The sequence below is a fragment of the Pan paniscus genome, chromosome 19, assembly GCF_029289425.2.
Source record: "Pan paniscus chromosome 19, NHGRI_mPanPan1-v2.0_pri, whole genome shotgun sequence".
NCBI lineage: Eukaryota > Metazoa > Chordata > Mammalia > Primates > Hominidae > Pan > Pan paniscus.
This window is the reverse complement of record NC_073268.2, coordinates 31,852,927-31,862,476: the sequence shown is the minus strand read 5'-3', so window position 1 is coordinate 31,862,476 and position 9,550 is coordinate 31,852,927. Positions and strand designations below refer to the sequence as shown.

The following is a 9,550-nucleotide window of genomic DNA, read 5'->3' as shown; positions in this document are numbered from 1 at the left end:
TTTATAGGCCTCCCAACTAAGGAGACATCTATTCAGTTCTGACGTTCTTACATAAAGGGCATATGGATTTTTTGGGGCTCCTTCTTACAGCCCACCTGTTTGTAGCCAAAATCATTTATCAGTTTTTAAGCTGGAGAGCTGGCTTGTGTGCACAGACTCTAGTTGTGGTTTCAAAGTCTTCTACTTATTATGAAACTGCTGATCTGAGTAGGAATTCCTACATCCTGCTTCCTTGTCAGCTCACTGACAAGGAGAGTCTGAAATTATTTCTAGTTCTGTAGTTGTTAAAGAAAAGTGAATGGAAAGCTGCAGCCCCCAGCATTCAACATACTCATGGCTCTTCCAGCCCACAGCCCTTTTAGTTGCTGATTTAATATCTTGAAATGCCTCCTCCCTTCTGTCCCACACATATTACATTGCCTAGCCCTGTAATCCTGGAATCAATCAAGAAAAGAGACATTCATATGGTGGTATGAAGGCTGGCAAGTGGCAGGGATAGCCAGAAGTTGGTTAACGGATATAAAATTACAGCTAGAGAGGAGGAATGAGTTCTAGCATTCTCTAGCACTGCAGGGTGAATATAGAACCCTATTCTGTAATCTTATCTGTAATCGGTCACAATTAACAATTTATTGCATATTTTCAAATAGCTAGAAGAGAGGATTTTCAATTTTCCTAACGAAAAGAAATGATAAATGTCTGAGGTGATAGATATGCTAATTACCTTGATTTGATCATTATACCTTGTATACAGGTATCAAAATATCACTGTATCCCATAAATATGTATAATCATTGTGTCAGAAAAATAACTTAAAAAAAGGAAAAGAGGTATTCATAAAGGGAAGGAAACTATCAGAAGAATTTTTCCTTTCTTTCATACAGGAGAAGGATTGAGTTACCATCTTCTGGTGGGCAAGGTGCACCTATCAGTAGGAAGGGCTAGAAGCGCCCTACCGCGAGTGGGGCCTATCAGTCAGCAATTCTCTGTTTAACAATGAGTATTCAACAGTTATTTACAGGGAACCTTCTGTGTGCCAGGCACTGTTTTGGGCACTAGGGAAAGTGCAGGGAACAATATAAATAAAGTCTCTGCTTACATAAAGCTTGTATTCCAGTTGGAATATATACAATACACAAGTAAAGATATAGCATGTCAGGTGGAGTTGACAGCCATGGGGAAAGATTAGGGGGGTTTGGGGACAGGGTGTGGTGGGACAGGGTGAATTGCTAGTCTCCAGAGGACAGTCAGGGAAGACCTGGTGAGACGATACATGAGCAGGGGTGAAGGGCGCCCCTCTTGGCAGGTCCAGGATTGAGTCATATTTCTAGTTTCCAGCACTACAGAAAGGTGTCCTTGCTTCCTGTGTTTTCACGTGTATCTCTATTGGAAGGCAGAGGAAAGTGAATTGTGGCCACTCACTTTTCTGTCCCCCATAAGTCAGGTGCCTTCAATAACTATTTTAAATAGCTCAAATACCCTAAATTTGATGGACCAAAATTTAATCAACCAGTCCTCCACAGCTGGCAATCGACATGGCGTACCTTTATTTTGCTTATGGAATATAAACTATTAAAATGAGTGGCCAGGCATTCAAAGAGAGCAGTCTGGGAACATAGATCAAGGGCCATGGAAACGGGTATTCAGGTTCGGGGCAGAGGAGCCTCACTGCAGGTGCAGCAGAAGGCGTGAGCAGCAGCTCTGCTGGACGGGGAGGGCCAGGCGCTGGGACCTTTGGGAGGTGGCCCCATCCTCTGCCTCCTTCACCTCTTGTCATGAGGCCTCACCTCCCCTGGCTCCTCACCTGTACTGCCGCGGCAGTGACAGCAATGTGCAGCCAGCAACTGCTGGCCTGCTTATCGGTATGGGTCTCCCCATGGCTCTAAGTGTGAGTTATAAAGAACATACACAAACTACAACTGAGAAGCTGGTCGAATGTTCAGTTAAATCCAGTAACAGTGCTCCTTTAATTAAGCAGATATTAAAGAAGAACAAGAAGCAGATGGCATTGATTTCTGGCTTGCATCCACAGAAAGAGAACAGGAAAAATAAGAAATTTTAATGCCTGCAATTGGAGTTATACTGAGGTTTCCAGCATCCAGGCAGGCAAATGCCTGGACAGCTGCTTAGGGCAGATGGGTCCTTTGACAGCTTAATACTGCAGAGTTTCTGGTGACTTCATAGTTAGGGCAGCCAACGTGAGACCATCTGTTTAGTAGTGGGCAGAAAAGCTCAGTACCAGCAGGTAGCTGCTGCTGAGGATGAAACGCAAACCAAAAGTCAGCCACACTCAAAACCTCTGTAAACCACTGGCACAACCACAGAAAAAGAAACCTCACCTTAGGCTCATGTGATATATACAACAAGACCATACAGAAAGATAATATTCCAAGAGGCTATATTTGGGATTGTTTCAATATATTGAAATGCTATGAGAGATTGTTCACTTGGACAGTTCTTCTGTTCCTTTCTACTTTTCTAGGCAGGAAAGCAAAATAATAATGAATTCAGAGCCACCTACGATATGCTTAAAAACTAGCTGCCACTTATTATTAAAATGAAAAAATTTTAGATCAGTAACACGTATATTGGTCGCAGAAGGTTTAACCATGAAAAACAAATAAATCTCCCTCCTACCTCTTTCTCCCTGTACTGAGGTGTCTCAGTTCCCTCTCTAGAGACAAACACTGTTATCCATTTCCTGAATATCTTCCCAGATATAGCCTGTATTATACATAATCATATGTGTGTATACATATCTATCTGTACCTATATCTATACATTGTTTAGTAGGAGAAAAAGGCAAGGTACAGATGGTATGTGTAGCATATCACCATTTTTGTAAAAAAAAAAGTCATAGGAGATATCTATATATCTATCTATATAAATAGAGATATATCTACCTATAATATAGTTATCCAGTGATAGATACGGATATCTTCCGGTTTAACTTCTTGCCGGGTGCTTGTAATCCCAGCACTTTGGGAGGCTGAGGTGGGTGGATCACCTGAGGTCAGGAGTTTAAGACCAGCCTGGCCAAAATGGTGAAACCCCATCTCTACTAAAACTATAAAAATTAGCCATGTTGGCAGGTGCCTGTAATCCCAGCTACTCGAGAGGCTGAGGCAGGAGAATTGCTTGAACCTGGGAAGGTGGAGGTTGCAGTGAGCCAAGATTGTGCCACTGCACTCCAGCCTGGGTGACAGAGCAAAACTCTGTCTCAAAAAAAAAAAAAAAGAAATCTCGTTTCAACTTCTTTACACAAATGGTGGTACGGTACATACACCATTCTGTACCTTGCCCTTTTTTCCTCTTATTTGGAAATGGTTTTATATCAATATAGATAGAATTCTCTTGTTCTTGTATTGGTAGCATTTACAATGAACAAAAGCATATTAATGACTCGGAGAGGTACTGCAGTAAAGAAACCTGTTAGGGCCAGGCACAGTGGCTCACGCTTGTAATCCCAGCACTTTGAGGGGCCAGGGCGGGTGGACTGCTTGAGGCCAGGAGTTCGAAACCAGCCTAGCCAACATGGCCAAATCCCACCTCTACTAAAAACACAAAAATTAACTGGGCATGGTGACACACGCCTGCAATTCCAGCTACTCAGGAGCCTGAGGCACGAGAATTGCTTGAATACATGAAGCGGAGGTTGCAGTGAGCCAAGATTGCACCACTGCACTCCAGCCTGGGTGACACAGCAAGACTCTGTTTCAAAAAAGAAAAAAAAAGAAACCTGTTTGACTTCATTAGCATATCCCAAATGTATTTGACTTTGGGTCTTCCCACCCCATGGTGGAATTTTTGATTTGTGGAATACAGCCTGGACTTGCTGGTATCAGGTGTTTCTGGATGTTGTCTGTTCTGACTGGTCTGTGCTTGAGCCATACTGGTTGTTATATATTCTTAATGTCATCTTTTGGAATATACAGGCATAACCTGGAGATATTTTGGGTTTGGGTGCAGACCACTGCCATAAAGTGAATATCACAATAAAGCAAGTCACACAATTTTTTTTGGTTTTCCAGTGCATATAAAAGTTATGTTTACATTATACTGTAGTCTATTAAGTGTACAATAGCATCATGTCTAAATACTGTACATACTTTAATTAAAAACAATAAGGAAAGTGTGATTTAAAAAGAACATAAGCAAACTATAACAGAGAAGCCGGCTGAATGTTCAGTTAAATCCAATGAGAGTGCTCCTTTAATTAAGCGGATATTAAAGAAGAACAAAAAATGCTAAAAATACTAATGATCATCTGAGTCTCCAGTGAGTTGTAATCTTTTTGCTGTTGGAGGGTCTTGTCTTGATGTTGACGGCTGCTTACTGATCAGGGTGGTGGTTGCTGATGGCGGGGGTGGCTGTGGCAATTTCTTTAAATAAGATAACCATGAAGTTTGCCACATTCATTGAGTCTTGCTTTCATGAAAGATTTCTCTATAGCATGCGGTGCTGTTTGAGAGCATTTTACCCATAATAGGATGTCTTTCAAAATTGGAGTCAATCCTCTCAAACTCTGTCACTGCTTTATCAACTAAGTTTATATAATATTTTAGATGCTTTGTCATCATTTCAACAACGTTAACAGCATCTTCATCAGGTGTAGATTCCATCTTAAGAAACCACTTTCTCTGCTCTTCCATAAGAAGCTACTCCTCATCTATTCAAGTTTTATCATGAGATTGCAGCAATTCAGTCACATCTTCAGGCTCCACTTCCAATTCAAGTTCTCTTGCTATTTCTACCACATCTGCAATAACTTCCTCCAATGAAGTCCTGAACCCCTCAAAGCCATCCATGAGAGTTGGAATCAACGTTTTCCAAACTTCTGTTAGTGTTAATATTTTGACCTCCTCCCATGAATCACAAATGTTCTTAGTGGCATCTAGAATGGTGAATCCTTTTCAGAAGGTTTTCAGTTTACTTTGCCCAGATCCATCAGAGGAATCACTATTTATGGCAGCTGTGGCCTTATGAAATGTTTTTCTTTCATTTTGTTTTCTTTGAGACAGAGTCTCACTCTGTTGCCCATGCTGGAGTGCAGTGGTGTGATCTTGGCTCACTGCAACCTCCGCCTCCCAGGTTCAAGCAATTCTCCTATCTCAGCATCCCAAGTAGCTGGGATTACAGGTGTGTGCCACCACGCCTGGCTAATTTTTGTATTTTTAGTAGAGACAGGGTTTCACCATGTTGGCCAGGCTGGTCTCAAACTCCTGACCTCAGGTGATCAGCCCACCTCGGCCTCCAAAAGTGTTGGGATTATAGGCGTGAGCCACTGTGCCTGGCCATGAAATGTGTTTCTTAAATAATTAGGCTTGAAAGTTGAAATTACTCCTTTATCCACGGGCTGCACAATAGATGCTGTGTTTGTAGGCATGGGAACAACATTAATCAAGCCTTGTACATTTCCTTCAGTGCTCTTGGATAACTAGATGTATTGTCAATGCATAGTAATGTTTTGAAAGGAATCTTTTTTTTCTGAGCAGCAGGTCTCAACAGTGGGCTTAAAATATTCAGCAAACTATGCTATAAACAGATGTGCTGTCATCCAGGCCTTGTGTTTCATTTATAGAGCACAGGCAGAGTAGATTTTGTGTAATTTTAAGGGCCCTGGGATTTTTGGAACAGTCAGTGAGCACTGGCTTCAACTTAAAGACACTAGCTGCATTAGCTCCTAACAAAAGAGTCAGCCTGTCCTCTGAAGCTAGGCATTGACCTTCTCCTCTCTAGCTACGGAAGTCCTAGATGGCATCTTCTTCCAGTGTAAGGCTACTTTGTCTGCATTGAAAAATCTGTTGTTTCATGTAGCCACCTTAATCAATTATCTTAGCTACATCTTCTGAATAACTTGCCACAGCTTCTCCATCATCACTTGCTGCTTCACCTTGCACTTTTATGTTATGGAGATGTCTTCTTTTCTTAATTCTCATGAACCAACCTCTGTTAGCTTCCACTTTTCATCTGCAGCTTCCTCACCTCTCTCAGCCTTCAAAGAATTTAAGAGAGTTTAGGGCCTTGCTCTGCATTAGGCTTTGGTTTAAGGGAATGTTGTGGCTGGTTTGATCTTTTATCCAGACCACTCAAACTTTCTCCGTATCAGCAATGAGACTGTTTCACTTTCTTATTATTCATGTATTCACTGCAGTAGCACTTTTAATTTCCTTCAAGAACTTTTCCTTTGCATTCACAACTGGGCTGTTTAATTTAAGAGGCCCAGCTTTTGGCCTATCTCAGCTTTCAACCTGCGTTCCTCACTAAGCTTAATCATTTCTAGCTTTTTCTTTTCCCTTTTTTTTTTTTTTTTTTTGAGACAAGGTCTTGTTCTGTCACCCAGGTTGGAGTGCAGTGGCACAATCATCACTCACTGCAGCCTTGAATTCAGCCTCTTAAGTAGCTGGGACTACAGACTACAGGTGTGCACCACCATGCTTGACTAACTTTTAAATTTTTTTGTAGAGATGGAGTCTCACTATGTTGCGCAGACCTTGGTCTGGAACTCCTGGCCCCAAGCAATCCTCCCGCTTTAACTTCCCAAAGTGCTGGGGTCGCAGGAATGAGCCATGATACCTGGCTCATTTCTAGTTTTTAAAATAAACTGAGAGATGTGTAACTCTCCCATTCACTTGAACATTTAAAAGCCACTGTAGGGTTATTAACTGACCTAATTTCAATCTTGTTGTATCTCAGGGAATAGGGGAGCCTGAGGAGAGGAAGAGAGATGAGGGAATAGATGGTCAGTGGAGCAGTCAGAATGCACACGACATTGATCAGTTACGTCTGTTGTCCTACATGGGTACAGTTTGTGGTGCCCTGAAATGATTACAGTAATAACAAAGATCACTGATCAAAGCCCACCATAGCAGATAATAACAATATAAAGTTTTGAAATATTATGAGAATTATCAAAATTGCTGTGGCAATTTGTTAGCTCCTAACAAAAGAGTCAGCCTGTCCTTTGAAGCTAGGCATTGACCTTCTCCTCTCTAGCTATGAAAGTTCTAGATGGCATCTTCTTCCAGTGTCCAGAGACACAAAGTGAGCATATGCTGTTGGAAAAATGGCGCTAATAGACTTGATCAATGCAGGGTTGCCATAAACCTTCAATTTATAAAAACCACAATATCTGTGAAGTGTAATAATGCCAAGAACAGTAAGACGAGGTATACCTGTACTTTATTAAAGATTGTCTTCAAATGTTTTAGCAAACATGAAATATGTGGGTGTGTACTTGGAGAGGCAGAAATAATGGGTCCGGATTGAATAAAGACTGCAGGAGGTGAAAGAGAGACTAATTTATACTTAGTTGGTTTTTGTTTCAAGATTCATGTGAAAGGAAATGCCAGGAAAGTTCTGGCTTCAACTCACGGTGATGAGGAAAAATTTATTCGAGGACATGCTTTGTCTTGTTTTGTTTTCTTTTTAAATCATGGAATATCTCAAACATCAGTGTATTTTTCATCTAGAAGTTCGATTTGGGTCTTTTTCTTACATCTTCCTTATCTCTAGTTAACTTATAAACATCTGAAATCTAGTTATAATGACTTACAATGTCTGTATCTGCTAATTCTAGTATCTTTGTCTGTTCTGGGTTGGTTTCAAAGGGATGATTCTCCCCCTCATAATGGACTGTATTTTCCTATTTGCATGCCCGTAATCTTTGACTGGATGTCAGACATTGTGAATTTTACCTGTTGGGTATGGATATTTTTGTATTTTTAGAAATATACATGAGCTTTGTTTCAGGACATAGCTAAGTTACTTGGAGGCAGTTTGAGCCTTTTGGGTCTTGCTTTTAAGATTTATTAGGTGGTACCAGAGCAGCATTTATTCTAGGGCCAATTATTCCCCCCTACTGAGGCAAAACCCTTCTGAATACTCTACCCAATTACCCTGTGAATGACGAAGTTCTTTAGTCTGCCTTGTTAGATCAGAAACTACTCCTGGCTCTTTGTGAGGCTGGGCACTGTTCCCTCTGGTCCTCTTAGCTGGTTCTTGCCTCAGCCTTGGGAAGTTCTGAGCCCTTTCCTCCCAACTGCTGACAAGAACACATCTCAGAATGTACTTTACGGAAATTATCTGGAAGATAAAGAATTTGTCCGAAGTTAATTCCCTCCCGAACCTTTAGATTTCCATAATTAACTCAGGGACAAATAAGATTATGTGCCACAACATCATGCTTATAAAATACAATGTGAATTTCAATGTCATGGCAATGATACGATAGTTGACAATAAAAGAAAATAGCTAGAAAAAATCAAATTAACCTTTTCCCAAAAAGTAAATAGTAAGTTGATGACTAAAACTCTAAGTCAAAATTTCAAGCCTGACTTTTCTGGGGTCTGGGAGGAAAGATTTTATCTCTCATTTCCACTTCACTCTTAATTCATAAGATAGAAACACCAAGAATTAAAAAAAAAAAAAAATCCACCAAAAAAATCCTAGCATCTTGATAGTCTTCTCTTCACATTTGTACATTTTAAAGAAATTAAAAATCCTTACATACATTAAAGATAGAGGACATATGCCTAGAAATGTACCTCAGCATGCATATGCTAGCTAGGAAAAGAAAGCAACTGATGAAATCTACATCCAGATTCACGTATTTCTGTCACTTGTAGAAGGCACTTAATAGATCAGAATTTGCTAAATAAGCACCCAGACAGAGATAAAATACTTCAATTTCCCAGGCAAAAACTCTTGCATTCATTAGTACTGGTATCCAAATTAAGAGTAACAAATTAAAATTCCTTTAATTTTCTATACTTTGCTATAAATATTAGCAGGAAAATAAGCTTGCTTATTTGAGTTATAGACATTTATTGCAGAGATGCCTTCTTTATGTCTTTTCCTTACATTCTAAACTTTTTTTTTTTTTTTTTTTTTTTTGAGACAGAGTCTCGTTCTGTCGCCCAGGTTGGAGTGCAGTGGCGGGATCTTGGCTCACGGCAAGCTCCGCCTCCCGGGTTCACGCCATTCTCCTGCCTCAGCCTCCTGAGTAGCTGGGACTACAGGTGCCCGCCACCAAGCCCAGCTAATTTTTTGTATTTTTAGTAGAGACGGGGTTTCACTGTGTTACCCAGGATGGTCTCGATCTGCTGACCTCGTGATCCGCCCGCCTCAGCCTCCCAAAGTGCTGGGATTACAGGCGTGAGCCACTGCACCCGGCCACATTCTAAACTTTTTAAAATTTTTCTTGGCTTTACATTTATTTGGCAGATGGAAAGGAATTTTCAAAAGTCTATGCATTTATTATTATTTTTGGTAATTACTTTCTTATTTTTTCCCCACAAATGACCATTAAGTATTATTTTACTTACAGCATCTAAAAGCATTTAATGACAGAAAATATTTAAAGATCTACTTTGATCTAGAATGTAAGGTGTAATAACATAAAATAAATGGTCTGTGCAGCCCACCTCTAAAATTATGCTCTATACATTTATCAGCCAAAATGAACACAATAGAATTAGATATGTGGACATCTGATTCCAAATATGTGTTTGTTGAGAGAAAGAGAAGCCACGTCTAAACTGAAAAAAAA

General features: G+C 40.3%; 1 protein-coding gene across 8 annotated transcripts in view; it reads right to left on the bottom strand.

Annotated features, from left to right (window-relative positions):
* MYO1D (myosin ID) overlaps positions 1 to 9,550 on the bottom strand; it is a 383,024-nt gene that overhangs the window by 102,033 nt on the left and 271,441 nt on the right. The gene's annotated exons all lie outside the window — the stretch shown is intronic.